Below are 20,097 nucleotides of genomic sequence, written 5' to 3'. Positions count from 1 at the left end.
TTTCTACAGTACAGTTACCGAGATAAACACAGGCATAACCTTTACTCCTTTCAGGGAATGTAAGGATAAGCACCTTTGTCAGTCACCAACAGTTTATACCTGTGTATACCGGCAGTGTTAGTGCTCATAAGAATGGTAAGCCTATTCTTAGCCTCCATGAACCAAGTTACTACAACATTACAATTGTAGTTTGTTACCATACTTACCAAAAATTCTTTCGGATTTCTCACCCCAAATTGTACAACACAGACTATAGCAACAAGTAATTACACAATACTATCACAGGTGTCAGAATTTGGTAGTTGCTGGCTTTTGGAATGCCAAATTTGACACTTGAATGAGTGGAAGTGTGAAAATCTATTCTGACTAAACTGAGGATTCTGAATGATGTGGAAATGAAATGTTGTACTGACCACTCTATGAGGTTACTTTACAATAAAACTCATCCTTTATAAGGTTAAATCAATTGAATCTGAGGTTAAATACTTCTGATAGTTTGGATAAAGAGGGACTGTAATGACATCTTATTTGTGAAAGGAAAGCCCATATTATGGGGATTCATATCAGATAAGAGTAATTATCAGTACAATTAATTCAATGCCTGTATTAGAGAATATTTTAGAAAAACACTTCACAATATTTATCCTCTCCCATCTCATCCCCTCCCCCTTATCTGTTTGATCATCTTGGTAACATGAATCTTATCAAAAAAATCAAAAGAAAATGAAAAAGTAAATTTAAGTGATATATTGCGCTGAAATCTGGTACCTGGGTGTCACAAGATGCTCATATTTATAATCACGAGCAGGTTTTGTATTTGATTTACTTGATTTTGAACTAAACAAGTTAACCCTTCAGGACCTTACTTATTTTCGTAAATGTTGTTACTAGTACATAACACACTACATGGCATTTATAACTTTCAAGATTACCTCATTTGTCTCGGCAGGGAATGACCATGCACCAACAGCAAAGGTGCCCACTCAGTGACAGCCAAAGGTCTGGGTGGAGCGGGAAGAGGTGGCAACCACTGTCATGTTGCTTTAGGAAAAGACCAAAGGTGTTGCCCAGAACAGAGACATCCTCAGGGTTGGGCAGCGCTAGTGGAGGGTATAGCTGTGCAACATGTGCCATGCATCACTAGAGTTTGCTCACCGGTTTGATAGTTGACACAGACAAGCTAACATCACCTGTAAGACAACAAAATTTAGAAATTGTAACACATTTAAGAAAGGTTTTCATCATGGCTGTCCAAGGAACAAGAAAATAAAAGCATCATGAAGGCACCTGAGGAATGTATCAAAATTCCTCACAAATATTGACGTCAAGGTAAGGCAAATGGCTGCATAAGGGATAGATTTGTGAGTAAAGTTAGCTGAAAGTAAGTTCATAACAGACTGTATAGGATGAATGTTCAAGACATTCAAATAAAAGGCAAACAACAAATTAAATTGTTCATAAATAGCAAACCCTGTATGATAACAAAGGCAACTTTGAGCCTTTATTTTCTCATGTGAGCACGATGACACACTCAATGTTGATTATTCACACTTTTCAACACTAATTAGCTACCAAGCAAGATAACAAGCAATGTTGATCATTTTGGAAGATAACATAAGCTCTGTTCTTACTGACTGAGCAAGATAATAGGTATAATTATCCATCATGGTGAATGGATATGGGTGGTTCAAGGTAGGTGATAGCATGAGAATTAATAAGGCAGAAGGCTTTTGATTCCACTCAAGCTAAAGGAAAGGTGAAAAGAAGAGCTATCCTAGTTCTGCAAGAATTACTCTGTACACTGACAAATGAGACCCTGTAAATACGGAACTACTGCTCATAAAAACTATTGCTGCTCGTATGCAATACCTCCAGCTAATGGGAAGCAAATTTTGTGGTGATCATTAAGCGGGATTCTTTAAATATAGAACTGAGGATTGACGATGCCTAACACGTTTACATTACTGCTGGGTTCAAGTGTAGTGTTTCAATGTATGATGTTAGAAAAAAGTGAGATTCAGAAAGATATATGGATAGAAATTAAGTTTTTGCATGGTTGGCTTTGACCAAGTTATTGCTTCCCCTAGCAGAGATGCTGCACAGGTCGAAATGTGATGTTAGGAAACAAGTGAGATTAAGAAAAGGATAGAAGAAAAGACTTTGCATTATTGAATTTAACCAGGTTATGGCTTCCCTGTTCACAGATGATGTACATGTACAAATTAAGAGAAAATATATGTACAGTGAGTGGGGAAAAGTAATAAGAGGGAGTTGGGAGGGTTAGTGAGTTGAAGACAGTAGAGTGAATTCAACAACATAAAACATGGATAAAGGTAGTTCATGGAGAGAATAAACTCTTAGGTCATACGAAAGAACATTTAAGAACACCACTCATGAGAGAGGTAAGTCACTGCATCAACAACTACCTTGATGGAGCAATTGAAAAGGAAGTTATGCATGAAAAAGCACAGAGGTGGAAAAACAAATGAAGGAACTCCATGATTTGTGCTGCATCCTTTTACAAGCTTTAAAGATGATGACACAACATGGAATTTACAAAAATCATAGAAAGAAAACCAAAAAGTAAACCACATAGGAAAGATCACCGGCAGGCTTTCCACTACAAAGAGCCAGGTAAATGATCTAAGAGAAGGGTGTGGGATTCCAAGTATCGAAGAAAGTGAAAGTTAAGAAGCAGTTTTGAAGACTAGGAAAAGGTTAAGCGAGAGCAATGGAGTAACAGTCAGAAGGGTTCGACAGTCTGCCTTCTTTAAGAGAGGAAATAAAAATGCATGCTTCTAGAGGGAAAAGTTTGAGTATTTAGACAGGAGGATATTGGTGACCAAAGACTGAAGCTACCTTCTTGCACACTCTCAATACTTCTGCTTTATTATCAATAAAAAGTAGACAAAGCAACAACAACTCATTGTAAACCAATATTCCCACTTGCCATACTTTGTTAAAATGAGTCCCTTAAGCAAAAAGCAGTATTGCATCTTAACTGCAGGAGTCGAGGGGAGCAGCTTCATGAGCTGCACACTTGTCCACCCTCATCACCAAAAGTAATCAACTGAAGCTCAAAAATCACTCGCTTTGAACTTTTATTGTAGACCTTAGTGTCATTTATTTTGAGACTATCTGGCAATGACAGCATGGCTCTGATGGTAATAAGTACTGCAGCTACTACTGAAATGTAGCTACTCTTAACTTTCCCTAATTATGATGGTGTTTATAATACTTTTGTATAAATTCAAGGATATTTGTTTTCTGACAAGCAAATGTACATCAGAATGCATCTATATGTGGCCTTAGTGATCCTAGCTGTTTATTGCCACCCTCTACTGTTAGGGAAATGATAAGAAATACAAAATTCTGTGGTGGTATGTACTGAGATTACTTGGTGGAACTTTGTGAAAAAAGGTATATTTTCACTGAAACTATCACAGTTTTGAGTAATATCTGAATTAAGTACTCCGAAGGAATTTTACATGACTAACAGTATAGGTAACTTCAAGAAAACAAAGGACTGGAAGGGCAGATATGAAACACAATTCAAGGGACATGGTTGGCCCTGTTGAACTCAACTTGATTCAGGTATGAAGTAATTGTAATTGTTCATAACTGGTAATTATGAAAGTACAACTAATGTTTTTATGAGTAATTACTGAACATCCTAAATGGAAAGTTAAGGAAGTGAATTGATTTATTTTAGCATTTTGAAGAAAATGGTTGTGTTCCAAATACACATAAGGGTTATAAAAAGAAATCAAGCAAGAAACTTCATAGGAAGGATGTAAAAAAAAAATGTATATTTATTTTTATTTATTCTACTCTGTCGCTGTCTCCTGCATTAGTGAGGTAGCGCAAGGAAATAGACGAAAGAATGGCCCAACCAACCCACATACACATGTATATACATACACGTCCACACATGCAAATATACATACCTATACATCTCAACGTATACATATATATACACACACAGACATATACATATATACACATGTACATAATTCATACTGTCTGCCTTTATTCAATCCCATCGCCACCCCGCCACACATGAAATAACAACCCCTTCCCCCTGCATGTGCATGAGGCAGTGCTAGGAAAAGACAACAAAGGCCACATTCGTTCACACTCAGTCTCTAGCTGTCATGTATAATGCACCGAAACCACTGCTCCCTTTCCACATCCAGGCCCCACAAAACTTTCCATGGTTTAATCCAGATGCTTCACATGCACTGGTTCAATCCATTGACAACATGCCAACCCTGGTATACTACATCATTTCAATTCACTCAATTCCTTGCCCGCCTTTCACCCTCCTGCATGTCCAGGCCCCGATCGCTCAAAATCTTTTTCACTCCATCCTCCCCCCTCCAATTTGGTCTCCCACTTCTCGTTCCCTCCACCTCTGACACATATATCCTCTTTGTCAATCTTTCCTCACTTATTCTCTCCATGTGACCAAACCATTTCAATACACCCTCTTCAGCTCTCTCAACCACACTCTTTTTATTTCCACACATCTCTCTTACCCTTTCATTACTTACTCGATCAAACCACCTCACACCACATACTGTCCTCAAACATTTCATTTCCATCACATCCACCCTCCTCCGCACAACCCCATCTATAGCCCATGCCTTGCAACCATACAACATTGTTGGAACCACTATTCCTTCAAACATACCTATTTTTGCTTTACAAGATAACGTTCTCACCTTCCACACATTCTTCAACGCTCCCAGAACTTTTGCTCCCTCCCCCACACTGTGACTCACTTCCGCTTCCATGGTTCCATCCGCTGCTAATTCCACTCCCAGATATATAAAACACTTCACTTCCTCCAGTTTTTTCCATTCAAACTTACCTCCCAATTTACTTGTCCCTGAACACTACTGAACCTAACAACCTTGCTCTTATTCATTTACTCTCAGCTTTCTTCTTTCACACACACTACCAAACTCAGTCACCAACTTCCGCAGTTTCTCACCTGAATCAGCCACTAGCGATGTATCATCAGTGAACAACAACTGACTCACTTCCCAAGCCCTCTCATCCACAACAGACTGCATACTTGCCCCTCTCTCCAAAACTCTTGCATTCACCTCCCTAACAACCCCATCCATAAACAAATTTAACAACCATAGAGACATCACACACCCCTGCCACAAACCAACATTCACTGGGATATATGGGGTAAAAAAGTGCTAAAGAATGCATTAAAGATTTTGTATGGGAAAATAAGGTGTGTGTGCGAGCAGAAAGGGAGGAGAATGAGTGGCTCCAGGTAAGGGTGGATCTAAATAAAATCACCATGGTCTTTTAATCTGTTAATGACTAGCGTGATGAGGGAGATGGATGTGAAGTTCATGGAGAAAGGGGCAGATTTCAGTAAGCATGAAGTGGGAAGCATGGAAGGTTAATCATATGATGATTGTGTATAACGTAGCTCTGAAAGCAGGTGACACCGAAAAGAACTCGAGAGGATGGTAACTGAGTGGGTAAAGTAAGAAAACTGGAAGCTAATGTGAATAACAGTAAGGGGTTGAGTTTGAATGTGAACTGAAATGGGGAGGACTCTCAGGGTTAACGTTCTAGACACATTAAAGAGTGTTTGGAAGGAAAGGTCAGTGTCTGTATGGGCAAAGATGAGTATGCTTCCAGGTACAAGTCACAACAGTAATGTATGGACGGAGTTTTAGGCCTTGAATACAGAGGGAAGAGTGTGGATGTGTCATGTACTAAATGACTGTCAGAAAGGTGTGGCAGTAAATGTAATCAGAATAAGATAGCTTACTAGACTCTGCCTAAATGGTTTAGGCATATGGACAAGACTAGTTAAAGAGAGAATGACATGCCTGCATGTCAGAGGTAGAGGGAGCTATTGGGATGGGGAGACTAATAAGGAAATGGAAGGATGGAGTAAATGAGACTATGGGGGGTATCACAGGTATTACTGAGAAAGGGTGAGAGAAATATGTTGATAGAAAGATTTGGAGTGATGTGGAATGTTGGGAAGGTTATAGACTATTCATGAGCTAAATTACAGGATATGAAGAGGTATAGGTAAACAATGGAGTATACTATGGGGCTTAGCTATAGATATTAGACTATGCTAACGGCACACCTTACATAACAGCAAGTGACTGGGGGTATATGAATAAATTATATGTTTATGATGCTCCACTACAAAGGTGGCAATGACAATTAGTTGTAAATTGGTGTGTGAACAGCCATACTGCTAATATCAGCACAGAACAGTTTACAGCGATTCAAACTTTTACACCAAACTGTACAACTTTATCTGTTGATAGGAAGTAACAAACACATCATATCCAACTGTCTATATTTAATAGTTTTCTCAAATAAGACACTACAAACTTCTATTGCATAACAAACAGGGTTAGAAAAATAGTTCAATTCCCAAAAGCAATTATGTTATTTAAAATGAAAAGGTACTCAAAAACTATTTTCTTATCTATCTATCTATCTATATCTATATATCTATATATATATATATATATATATATATATATATATATATATATATAAAAGAAGCTATACAACATCTGAACACTGTATAATATATAAACACTTTTACAGCACTTTCAAAATAATCTTTTATTTTATAAAGGACCCAGATTTGTATTGCTGCATAACACAAAATAGAAATTTTCACTTGAGAGAAAATAGTATAAACATGGACTGACTTGCAATGTTAGGCAGACAATCATATGTATACAAGGCATCTCATTAATATCAATAAATAAGCCAAACTCTAGTTGGCATCAGACTGTGTGCATTCTACAATGGAGACATACCTTTTTATAGACAAATGAACAGTATCTGATTTATACTTGTACGATTAGAAGGGATTTCGAAATTCAAGAGCACTGACTAACAAAGAATTGTACAAGTGGAACACAATTCAAAAGAACATCATATCCTTTATGAGTTCAATGAAGCAAGATTCATCCATGAATATGGTGATTACCAAAATGCTGATCTCATTCATGCAGTTTTACCTAACCGAGAACATTCAGTTTCATTATCACAGCTCACCTTATTGTTATATATTTAAGTTTTTAAAAACAAACTTTGAAATATGATACCCAGTGCATGATCTTGTGTATCTAATACACAGTTTCCAAGTCATCAGCATTGTACAGTATTAATTAATCTACTTTTCAGTAGAATAAAGCTTTTGGTCCTGACTAAAAGACATTCTTACTACTCTTATGTGGTATTGGCAACTTGTATTTCATACTCAAAATTCACAGACAGAGAATGCAGTCTCATGAAAATGAAAATGTAGTGAAATATAATTATTCAATACTGTATACAGAGATAACTTCACCATGTGTCATTAAACACTCTTACCATCTTTGGCAAGAACAGCAAAATGACGGCAGAAATACATATAAGCATCCTTCTCTGTAATAAAAAAAATGTTCAGTGATTCCTATTGTTTGTTAACATTGCTATAACATTCCAGCAAAATTTGGCATAAACCATTAACCACACTCAAAATTTATGAGAGGGAAATGATAAACTTAAGACCTTACATAATTACAAGTATCTATGTAGAATACTAACTTTAAAATATAAACTGTACAGAGCTCAAATAAAAGTCTGATAGTTTAAAATGTATAATTATGAATGAATGATAATGGCTGAATCATTTACACAGACTGAAATGGCATGAATGTGGATTGCTTTAGGCCAGTATGAATTACTTACGTATTCATAAAAAAATACACTCAATTTCCTCCTCGGGGAAATTATTACAATTGTTGTGCATATTTCAAGTTAATCTTTCATGGCTTATAGTTGTGCACTCAAGATCCAAGATACTATAATTCTAAAAAAAATAAGTTCTGATTACAATACACTTTCTTCACACTGTGCATGAGGTAGAATACCCATCAACCTCTTATGGTGCCAGTCAATGGAAGCCCAAACATTTTTCAGAAAGTAACAGCCAACCCCTTCACAATTAGTCCTTTGAGGTTCAACCAATCTAATGTCTATATTTCACAGTAAAAAAAAGTAGCTGCCCCTACAAACAATGTGTCAGACTATCTTTGCCTCTGAAGGCTCAACCCTCTTGGTCTAAAGATAGCCCATACCAAGTAAATTAGATAGAGAGAAGCCAGGACAGTAATTATGATCCTTCTTGCTAATATACAACAAGTCTCTGTAAGTGAAAATTAATTTTGTCGTAAGGTCAAGAGCCATAAGGATTACCGGTCATTATGTTAAACAAGTTAGCTATCAGAAGGGAGAAAAGGTTACTACCAAGGTCAAAAACACGCATGGGTTACAGTCAATTTACCCATAAACTTGAGGCCATCATCCTTGTTAAAGGCTGTGCAAGGGTATAATATATGCGTCTATCTATCCGTTTATCTGTACCTATCCATAACAATTACATCCAAGACCTTTTTTTCGGGGGCTCCAGCAGCTCCAAGGATATACTGCTCCCAGCAATTAAGACAGGATGGATTTTGAGAAACATGCAGGATGAAAGGCGTACACATGATAAGAGAGCATTGGAATGATGAGGTAAACTGATTGTTCACTTAGCAAACAAACACAGGAAGTCATCATATTTTACTATAATTTTCTCTATGAAACAATGTCACCAAGACAACACTAATTTACCCAATCAAAAGTTGGTGATAGCTGAAGAAACCAAAACCATTTGAACATAAAAAAATTTACAGTATACGTAAATAGAAAGTATAAAAGAAGAATACCGCTTGTCCTTTCCTAGCAATGATGTTAGGTTCATGAAAAATCTGCCACTCTGCAGTCTATTATTACATAAGCAAATGAAACCAATAAGGGCAAAAGCACAGACACACCATGGTGAGACCAAGCTTTTTCTGGTACATTTTCTTTGCAAGTAGATTGCTACAGGGTCGGGTACGAAAACATACTTTGCTGGGAGAGGGCATATGAATCCACAAGTCATTTTATAACATGCTTTAGGAGTAAAAATATGTCTTAAATTCTAATCTAGAAATAATTAAAAAATTGAGCAGAATATTTCATACATTAAAAATAAGGAACTTAATTTTTTCAATCTGTCACAAGTACAAGGTCTTATGTCTTTCTCCATGCTTATACCCTACTTTTCACATGCCAGAAGTGCAAAATAAGCCTTTGCTATACAGGAGCTTGCAGTAAGAAATCAAGAGAACTATCAAAGCTGGGCTTAATCAGCTATAAATTTTGGATAACCTTAAAGACATTAATTGTTCAGCCCCTATATGACTGAACCATCCCCCTTCAGAATGAATCTGAGTAAAAAAATGTAATTATGGAAAACAAATCCATACAGAAGGAACCTTTGCAAAAAAAAAAAAGGGGAGGGGGGAAGATGTGAATATACATACTATACACAAAATCCTTTATACAGTTAAACCAATATAGGTACTACCCTTGCAAAGGTAAAACAAATTCAAACCATGAGAGGATCACTTTCAAAATGTCAATAAAAAAATAAGTGTACTCACCATAAAAGGGCATATAGTAAACATTTTGTAGTGATCAGTAGTGATTTTGAGGAGAAATAGGATCAGTAGTACTGAACAATTTGAAGGCAAGTATGTAGTACACATGTGAACATAAGTACTGACGCGTGTTGTTTATTTCCTATTACTAATAGATGAATATTTTTCATAAATCTGCTTCCATAGCACACAGAATGCATATCTAACTGATTCCCATCATCTTCATGCTGTTGTGATGCTTTGCAGTATGTATGTAATTTGGAATTATTTGTTATTGCTAACCAACAGTGTCAAACTAACGAAGAATATTCAGGATCTCTAAAATGAACCAAAATCAAGTAAATCAACAATAAAAAAAAATCCTCTTTCTGCTGTATGAAGTAGAAGTTATACACCCATGGGTATCTTTCTCTTTTCTCTACTATCTATCTACCTATATCTCTGATGCCCATTCCCTTCAGGCACTCCCATCAAGGGATGGCCCCGGCAAAAGGGTCTCCATTTATCCCTGGCCTTACCATTCCAGCATTCTTCCACCATTCCTCTCCCTCCAGTATTCTTTCACTCTCTCTGTCCTGTCAGAGGTGGTCTTCCTCTCACACCAACCTCTTTAATTGTACCACCATACACTCTCCTTCTAAACTCCCAATCTTGCATCCTTTCCACGTGCCCAAACCACCTCAAAGTATTAAGTTTTACCCTCTCTACAATTAATTCCTTGCCGTACCACATTTCTCATAAACCTCCTTCATTTCTTTCTTCATTCCATTTAGTCACACCACGTGCTCTTCTCAAATAGCTCGTTTCTACAGCCTGGATTCTTTACCTCTGTGACTCATTCCATGTCCATGTCACAGTTTCATAGGTCAGATGTGAGGACTATGCTGTCTCTCTATCCTCTCTTTTCTTTCATACTTTCTCCTCTACTGCTCATTATTCTATCAAGGGACCTAATGACTTTTCTACCTTATACTGCTCGCTCCCTTACCTCTCCTTCCATATCACCATACTTACCCAAAACAGCTCCTAAATACTTAAATTCTCTCACCTCTTCCACTCTTTCTACTCCCATATCCAAAGCACAATTGAGTACACTTTCTTCTTTCATGCTATATGGTTTTACAAAATCTACACTTTCACTCTGTTTCCTTTCAAACACCAATACTTTACTTTTGCTTGGATTTACCTTCAACCGCTGACATCTACACATACCATAAAACACACTTACCACCTTCAGCTACTCCTCTTCAACTCTCAGCAAATAACACAGTATCATACGCAAACAGGCTTGCCACTAGCCATCGTATCTCACCACCACACTCCATCTCTGCACCCATTTTCCCTAGTTTTGCTTTCATCTCTCTTATCACTCCATCCATATATATACATACATATATATATATATATATATATATATTACATTATAAGTTTGTTGAGTATTCCTGGGAAATTATATGAGAGGGTATTGATTGAGAGGGTGAAGGCATGTACAGAGCATCAGATTGGAGAAGAGCAGTGTGGTTTCAGAAGTGGTAGAGGATTTGTGGATCAGGTGTTTGCTTTGAAAAATGTATGTGAGAAATACTTAGAAAAACAAACATGATTCATATGTAGCATCTATGGATCTGGAGAAGGCACATGATAGAGTTGATAGAGATGCTCTGTGGAAAGTATTAAGAGTATATGGTGTGGGAGGCAAGTTGCTGGAAGCAGTGAAAAGTTTTTTATCGAGGATGTAAGGCATGTGTACGAGTAGGAAGAGAGGAAAGTGATTGGTTCTCAATGAATGTCGGTTTGCGGCAGGGGTGCGTGATGTCTCCATGGTTGTTTAATTTGTTTATGGATAGGGTTGTTAGGGAGGCAAATACAAAAGTTTTGGAGAAAAGGGCAAGTATGCAATCTGTGCGGATGAGAGGGCTTGGGAAGTGAGTGAGTCAGTTGTTGTTCGCTGATGATACAGCACTGGTGGCTGATTCAGGTGAGAAACTGCAGAAGTTGGTGACTGAGTTTGGTAAAGTGTGTGAAAGAAGAAAGCTGAGAGTAAATGTGAATACGAGCAAGGTTATTAGGTACTAGTAGGGTTGAGGGACAAGTCAATTGGAAAGTAAGTTTAAATGGAGAAAAACTGGAGGAAGTGAAGTATTTTAGATATCTGGGAGTGGATTTGGCAGCAGATGGAACTATGGAAGTGGAAGTGAGTCACAGGGTGGGGGAGGGGGCAAAAGTTCTTGGAGCGTTGAAAAATGTGTGGAAAGCGAGAACATTATCTCAGAAAGCAAAAATGTCTCAGAAAGCAAAAATGGGTATGTTTGAAGGAATAGTGGTCCCAACAATGTTATATGGCTGCGAGGCGTGGGCTATAGATAGGGTTGTGTGGAGGAAGGTGGATGTGTTGGAAATGAGATGTTTGAGGACAATATGTGGTGTGAGGTGGTTTGATCAAGTAAGTAATGAAAGGGTAACAGAGATGTGTGGTAATAAAAAGAGTGTGGTTGAGAGAGCAGAAGAGGGTGTATTGAAATTATTTGGTCACATGGAGATAATGAGTGAGGAAAGATCGACAAAGAGGATATATAAGTCATGGTGACATCATACAGCCCTGCCTCAAACCCATTATGTATACTGAAACTTTTGCTCAACTCTCCATCCACTCTTACACATGCATCTGCTCCTCTATAGAAGGTTTTTCATACCATCCAACAGTTGTCCCCTAACCTACATATCTTCAACACATCCCATAAAGCTTTCCACTCAGCTCTGTAATATGCTTTCTCCAGATCCATAAATGCTGCATACAACTTCTTATCTTTCACTAAATACTTTTCCACGGTCATCTTAACTACAAAAATCTGATTCACACATCCCCTACCTTTCCTAAAACCCCATAGCTCTTCACTTATTCTGCATTCAGTCACTTCCATCACTCTACCAATCAACATTCTTACATACACTTTTCCTGGTATACTTAACAGACTCATTCCCCTATAGCGGCTACATAAATCCTTAGCACCTTTTACTTTGAATAAAGAAACAATAATAGCTTTCACCCAATCCTCAGGCACAAACCTTCTATTTCCATGCAAAATTACATGTCAGATGCATCCACTCTATCACACTTTCTCCTCCATACTTCAGCATTTCAGCCGTAATCTCATCCATTCCACGTGCCTTTCCTACCTTCAGCCTCATCATTGCCCTTCTTACCTCCCTCTTTGCTATTGACCCCAACACTTGTATCTTCTTCCTTCCCTCCTCCAAACCCATGCATGTAACAACTACTGCCTCCCATTCTCCCATATTCATCAGTTCTTCAAAATACTCTTTCCATTTTTCTTTCGCTACCTCCTTTTGATTCAGCAATTCCCCTTCCTTACTTCTCACATTAACATTTCCACTCTTACATCCATCTCTTTCCTTTATCACCCTCTTCCTGTATAATTTCTTATTATCCCAAAACTTTTTACTTAACCTTCTTCCAAAATCTTCATCTACTACTTTTGTGCTTTCCTCTATCAGATTCTAAACATTCCACTTGCATATTTCATATACTCTTCCATCCTCCTTTGCTAAACTTTTACTGGTACATTTCACATGAGCAATCTACCATATGCCTTTGTCTTCTTTTCCACAGCATTTCTAATCTCTTCTGTAAACCATGCATTGCCCTTTATATTCCTACATCTCATAACTTATATCTAACCACTCATGGTGTTTGCAAAAGAATAAACCCCTCTCAGCACAAATACCCACAAGATAACTTCCATTATCATTTACTCCAGGCACTCCCCATTTACCAACTATCTTATCAATTTCATCCCATCCCACTTTTACATTCATATCACTCAATACAACCATGTTTCTCTCATTCTCATAACTGTTTATATGGTTATTCAAATTTCTCCATAACAGCTTCATTTCATCCTTACCTCATACAGTCTTCATATTCACAGGCACGTATACACATACCCATGCATACTTTACAATGCCACTCTTTCCTTTCACCCACATCATTCTTGATTCAATCCCTCCATGCTCTGTAACACCCTCCCACACACTCGGTGATAGCAGAATTGCACATCTTTCTTTCCCTCCTCCCCAATAATTTTCACTCATTCTTGTCCATACCACTCTTTCTTCCACACCCTCCCATAACTTGCATTCATTTCCATTTTCACTCCACACATCCTGCCCAAGGATATGGGTTTTCCCAATTCCAAGCACATCGAAGCTACAAATTTTAAACTTCACCACAGGCTCCCTCCTTTTACTCTCACAAGTCATCCCACTTGCAATCAGTGCCATCACCCTCAACTGCTCATCTCTTTTACTCCTCTGCATAAGTGGTAGACTCCAGCGCTGCTTCTTAACATTTAGTGCCTCATCCCTGTCAGGTCACTGGCAGAGGACATCTCCAGCACAGTGTTTCTACAGGTAACTAAGGGGTGTAGTAATGAGGTCATCATAAGAAGGTGAGGTGAGACTTGGATACTCTAGAAAAACCAAAGCATCTCCTTGAGGTACTAGAACTTGACAACTTTCCCCAATTTCAAGATTTTTCGCTTTTCAATACTGCCACTCCGCATTTCTGAACTTCTGTATGCTGTCTACATTTACAGTTTCATCATTTAGATTATTCCATTCATCAATGATTATTATGCTACAAATGTACTTCCCAGTACCATCTTTCTTGCTCTCCCCTATTAGTTCTTCAAGCAGAGAAATCTGAGAAACAAATTCTAGTTCTGGCCTATGTTTGCAGTGAGCAACTAGCTGATATTTCCTTATCCAAAAACTTGAATGCTACTGTAATATTTACCTGCAGGCAGTTCATATTCTTCACTATTCATCTAATCAGGAACTCTGGCAACAGGTTACAGACAAATGGCAATTCCCAAGTTCTTCCCATACATAAATTCCTGCAACTTATTTCCTCCCAGAAAATATTCATATTGTGAGGCTGCCTTTCACTGTGTACCATCCTCATTACTTTACAAATACTCTTGCATTAATTTTATCAACCATGTATCAGACAAACTTTGGAGTCTGTCTAGGTTCCTTAAAAGATGATGCAATCCTCCTCACATTTTACTTCCCTCATAACTCTGACATTATCTGCAAACATGTTCAGGCAGAAGTCCAATCCTTCTGCCAATTCATTCACATTCAAATTCTGCAGCACACTAGTAGCAATAGAATAAACCAAGGATGAGATGGAAGGGTGGAGTGAAAGATGCTTTGAAGGCTCAGAGCCTGAACATGCAAGAGCGTGTAAGGCATGCAAGGGTTAGAGTAAATAAGAGCAATGTGGTTTACAGGGGACAATGTACAGTTGATGGGCCAAACCAGGCCAAGTGAAGCAGTCAAGGAAAAACATGGAAAGGTCTGCGGGGCCTCATTCAGCTGCTCCCAAATCACTTGTCATGAATTTTCTTCTCATGGCGAGGTGCATAAGAAATAAAAATCACCCATCTTTTGTCATCCACTTTCATTTTTACCCAATCAGTCTAGTATTTACTTACTTGCACTCTTTCATACACCCCCAAGCTTCTACTTCAGGGGTGGTGCTACTCCTTCCTTAGCTCTTGTCCTCACACCAAATCCTGACTTTACTCCTACAACATTTCCAAATCATTCTTACCGTTTACCTTTGAGACTTGTTTCACTCAGAGCCAGAATACCCAAGTTTCTTTCCTCAATCATACATACACACACACACAAACGTTTATTTTTCCTCCTTGTTTGTCGTTTTCTGCATTGAAGAGGTGGCACCAAGTACATAAAGAAATGGGTGCATTAGCTCACATCCATTATCTACTTATCATATGTAATGCACCAAAACCACAACCCCTATCCACAGTCAGGTACCACAGAACTTTCTGTTTCCACACAAGCTCATCACATGCCCCGGTTCAGTCCACTGACAATATCACTCCCTGTGTACTGTATTTTTCTAATTAAATCTATCCTTTGCATGTTCAGACCCAAAACACCTGAAAAATCTTTCATTGCATCCCTCCACCACCTCCTTGACTTCCTCCTTTTCCACGTTCCTTCTACTTCAGGCATGTATACCCTTTCCTCACTCGTCCCCTCCTCATGTCCAAACTACTTCAGCACACCTTCAGCACTCTTGTACACACTTCTCTTACTACCACACCTTTCTTATGCTGTCATTTCTTATTCCATCAACCCACCCCACAACAAACTTCATTTCCAACACATCCAACCACTTCTCTGCATTTTAAACTAAGGCCCATACCTTGCACATATATAACACTGATGGAACTACTGCACCATCAAATGCACCTACCTTTGCCCTCACAGACAGTGAGCTCTCTTTCCATACATTCCTCAGTGCACCCTGGACCTTTGCCCCCTCACACAATCTATGGTTCACTTTAGCTCCCATGGTTCCATTCACTGCCATATCCACTTCCAGGTAACTAAATTACTCCACCAAGTAAATGTCTACGTTCTACATAATCTCATTTTAAATAAACAATAAAAACTAAATGCAGCAAAGTTAGATCAAGGGTTCAGAATGACATTTTACAAAACAGACTTATAGTCTTATAAACTGAAAGCAAAGGGTTCAGAATGACATTTTACAAAACAGATTTATAGTCTTATAAATTAAACACAATCTTGAAAAACTGCAAAATCATTGCTTCTAATTCTGAACAGCTATACTTTTAATGGTACTTTTTATTAGGGAGGTAACTCTTGCCTTAAAATGGTGGCTTCTGACTAGCTGGGACCCTCTTGAAACAATTCTGGGTAGCTGGTGGTCACTTTCATTTGGTTTCAGGGCTTCCATTGTAAATGAATGTACAACCTACCAATCACACCAAAATCAGATGATAGTCCTAACTCACATTTTTTTCATACTTTGAAAGTGATTCTTGAGGGGAAAAAAGTAATCACAGAGAACATCATGACAGAGCAAATGATACCCTGAAAAATAAGTTTTGAATTTGAAATACTTCCTTATTCAAACAAGGGTGAAATGAAGGTACAAACAGTTCTTATACCTTACTCATAGTTATAGGACAAAACAGGATGTAAAACAGTAAAATGAACAAGCAAATGTAGAGTAGCCATTAGCTCACTGTAAATGACCAATAACTGGTTGCAACTTCAATAAAAACAAGCGAACAAAAGTACTCCCTTGCTTCCTTAGCTCACAAGATTGGATCATTACATTTTTGACGATTTCAGCCCAACAAGAGTCACAAGAACTAGCCTATGCCGGAAAAAATATTGGGGGAAAATGGGTAAGTAGCATATCCACTCCTGTTGAGGTTAAGAAAAATTACTTTCAAGTAAATTCACTGATTAGCCTGACATGTAAGGTGAAGCTATGACATATTAAGATATCAAAAAACCATTCATAAAACAACTGGAATAGCTGCTTGCTTGCATTATTTCCATTCTTACTCAAGCCAACAAGCAACTCATTAAACAGTGAAAAGGAACTTTTGGTAAAAGACCAGTTATACAATAATACCTTCCTCGTGAGTAATCCCTTCCAAGTAGCACTAACTAGACTCGCACAAGAAAGCCTGATGCTAAAACATAACTTTCAAATTGTTATCAGGTAAAATAAAACCTAATAACTGCTCCAAATTACCATAATATGAAACAAGTATATTAACATCAAACAATAATAATTTCATTTTCTCACTTTTCCTGTCCTAACAAGGTAGCATCATGGACGACAATTGAGCCCTAGAGGAAAACAATCTAAATCATAAGCTAAAATATATATATAAAGTTTTTGAAAACTTTATATGATCTTGATGTAGGGCTACACTAATGATTACTGAAAACATGGTACAGTATATGATCAACCTTAAAAATTCAACTTTTGAGTAGTTGACTTAGGCCATGATTTTCAGGTATAGAAGAGAAATGAACATACTGGTCATTTAGGGTATTATCAAAAATGTGAAAACCTACAAGGAAATTAATGAGAATTTAAGAGTTTAATCTCTCACCTAGCACTAAGAGCAAGTTTAAGCTTAGACTAGCTGCCTGCTCCATCCTGGTGTGTAAGGTTATGCTGTCATGTTGTGCTACTCCCATGAGGCTTGAGAAGCTGGAGTTCTCTGTTACATGGACGACTGATAGAAGAAAGTTTAAAAATATGTCATAAATCTCATTGTCTAGTACACAGTTTAAGAAAACTCTTACAACCTTAATAAATAGCTGCCATGCTGGTGGCCGCTGATGTCTCTTAAATACAGGTGTATTCATGGTTGACACGACTGGCAAAGAAACGGGTTATAACTACCTTTCATATACGAGGAACAATAGCAAGGGAAGAGTTTAACCTATATGATGCACACCTGGAACAAGAGGAATGGCAAGGGGATCATTTAGAACATAAGGTAGGAAGTTGCAAGCATACTGACTGCAATATTGTCTAGTACATTTGAATAAGAATTGCTTCAGCATGTCTTTGAGGCTTGATCCAAAAGGACTGTGGCCATCCATCATTTCCATTATGGGTTTGTCCTAAACGCTTTATTTCTGGGACCATAAGAAAATGTCTGGATAAGACATTCATACAATTGTCTCAAGTCTTGATGGTGCAAATGGCTTTATAATCCTAACTTAACACTCTGACATTATCCATTCAATAACAAACATGAAACATTGTCACATAACTACAAAACTGGTTCACTAAAAAGAGAATGTCTGTATCCCACTGAAATACACTGTCAATCCTCTAAACCCCAGACAGACACAAATCCAACATGGATCCTCCTATAACCCTAAATGATATTCACAAAAAACAAACAAAATCCCTTTCTGGTGATGAAGGGAGGGAGGAAAAGCTGGCACATCAAATGATCTCAGCCACTGTTTCAGCATAAACACTGTGTTGGGAGGGCAGCTGTCTGTGAGGTTACTTTGGTGTGCATATGTTTTGTCAGTGTCATGTTTATCGGGGAAGAGGGGATCTAGGAGTATTGGTTATCAAGGCATGGGGTAAGTTTTTTATAATACCTGATGGAGTTTAGATATGGAGTGGTAAGGATGCAAATGATTTAGTGCTGTTGCAAAACACTGAGTGTCAAGCATAAAGAGAAGGATGGTACAGGAAAATCTTTTGCCTCATTATGTAAATGTTGAAGGTTTATGGTTGCAGGACATCCATGAATTTGATGAGTGCTCCATTTCATGTTGTTTGTAACTTATATTTGCCTTTGATTGGGTGGATGACCTAGTAGTTAAAGCAGTTTTGGTCTGAACAAATAGTGAACATGTAAGAAGTTGACAAAAGAGGATATATGTGTCAGAAGTAGAAGGGACAAGGAGCAGGGGGTAACCAAACTGGGGATGGAAGGATGAACATGCAAGAGGATGAAAAGCATGCAAGAGATGGAGTGAATTGGGACTCTATGGCATACAAGGGGTGACATGTCACTGGACTGAACCAGGACATATGGAGCAGCTAGGGGAAAACAAGGAAAGATCTGCAGTACCTAGATGTGGATATGGGGTTGCGGTTTCTGTGCATTACACATGACAGTTAGAGAATGGATGTAAGTGAATGAAGCTCCTTTTTTTTTTTCCCTTGCACTACTTTGCTACTGCAGAAAATGGTAAACAAATGGGGAACTAGGGGTATCCTTGAGGACAGGGGAAAAGAATACTACTCATGTATCTCCTGCATGTTGTAGAAGATAATGAAGAGGGGCAGGAGCAAGGGAGAAATCCTCTCCTTCTGTATCAACTTCCAAAAGGAACTGAGGAAGGGGTCAAATGAGGATGTTTTACCCTCTAAGGCTCAGTCATCTGTTATTGTTGCTACTTCACTCATTTGGGAAATAGTGAACAAGTATGAAAGAAGATGTATCCATCAATGCAGTATCATTTTCTTATGTTTGTGGCATGCTTATCAAATGAATAAAAGTTCTTGAGCTGTCATTTATACTGCACCAAAACCAAACCTCCCAATCCACAAAAATACACAAACATATTAGCTACCTCGCAGACGCGGGAGACAGCGACAAAGTATAAAAAAAAAAAAAAAAAAAAAAAAAAAAAAAAAAAAAAAAAAAATATTTTTTTCAAACATATTCACCATTCCCACATTAGTGAGGTAGCATAAAGAACAAAGGACTGAGCCTATGAGGAAAAGACCTCACTTGGCCCCATTCTCTGTTCCCTCTTTTGGAAAAGTCAAAACTGGAGGGGAGGATTTCCAGCCCCCCACTCCCTCCCCTTTCAGTTGCTGCTCACTGTAGTCCACAGCAACACCTTGATTTTCTAAAGTTTCTGGATACATATCAACTAGAGTGAAAGCACTTTTAGCATCACATGAGTTAGCTTCCCCATTTCTAAGCAAATGTTAAACATCAGGGGTCCTGCCACTTTTATCAGACCTGAGGAGACAGGTTCTTCTGTCAAACGGACAGCTCGGACAGGCAAGACTTCTTGAAACTACATAATTAATTTCAACTTGCCTGGTGTATCATCCAACTGAACTCAAAACTTACAGCAAGTCAGCCATACTAATCAATCCTTCCTTTGTCAAAGATACACTGGTATGATATTTGAGAGA

The 20,097-nt window shown here is 38.1% G+C and overlaps 1 long non-coding RNA gene across 1 annotated transcript in view; it reads right to left on the bottom strand.

Moving 5' to 3' along the window:
* The window catches only part of LOC139763640 (uncharacterized), a 34,587-nt gene extending 15,010 nt beyond the window's left edge, over positions 1–19,577 (bottom strand). The window contains exons 1-2 of the long non-coding RNA XR_011716200.1: positions 10,820–19,577; positions 933–10,755 (exon numbers count right to left, since the gene is read on the bottom strand). This is a non-coding gene — a long non-coding RNA (uncharacterized lncRNA). The remainder of the gene's footprint in view (positions 1–932; positions 10,756–10,819) is intronic.
* Between the last annotated feature and the right edge of the window lie 520 nt (positions 19,578–20,097).

This window comes from Panulirus ornatus, chromosome 47, assembly GCF_036320965.1.
Source record: "Panulirus ornatus isolate Po-2019 chromosome 47, ASM3632096v1, whole genome shotgun sequence".
Taxonomy (NCBI): domain Eukaryota; kingdom Metazoa; phylum Arthropoda; class Malacostraca; order Decapoda; family Palinuridae; genus Panulirus; species Panulirus ornatus.
This window is presented reverse-complemented; position numbering and strand designations above follow the sequence as displayed.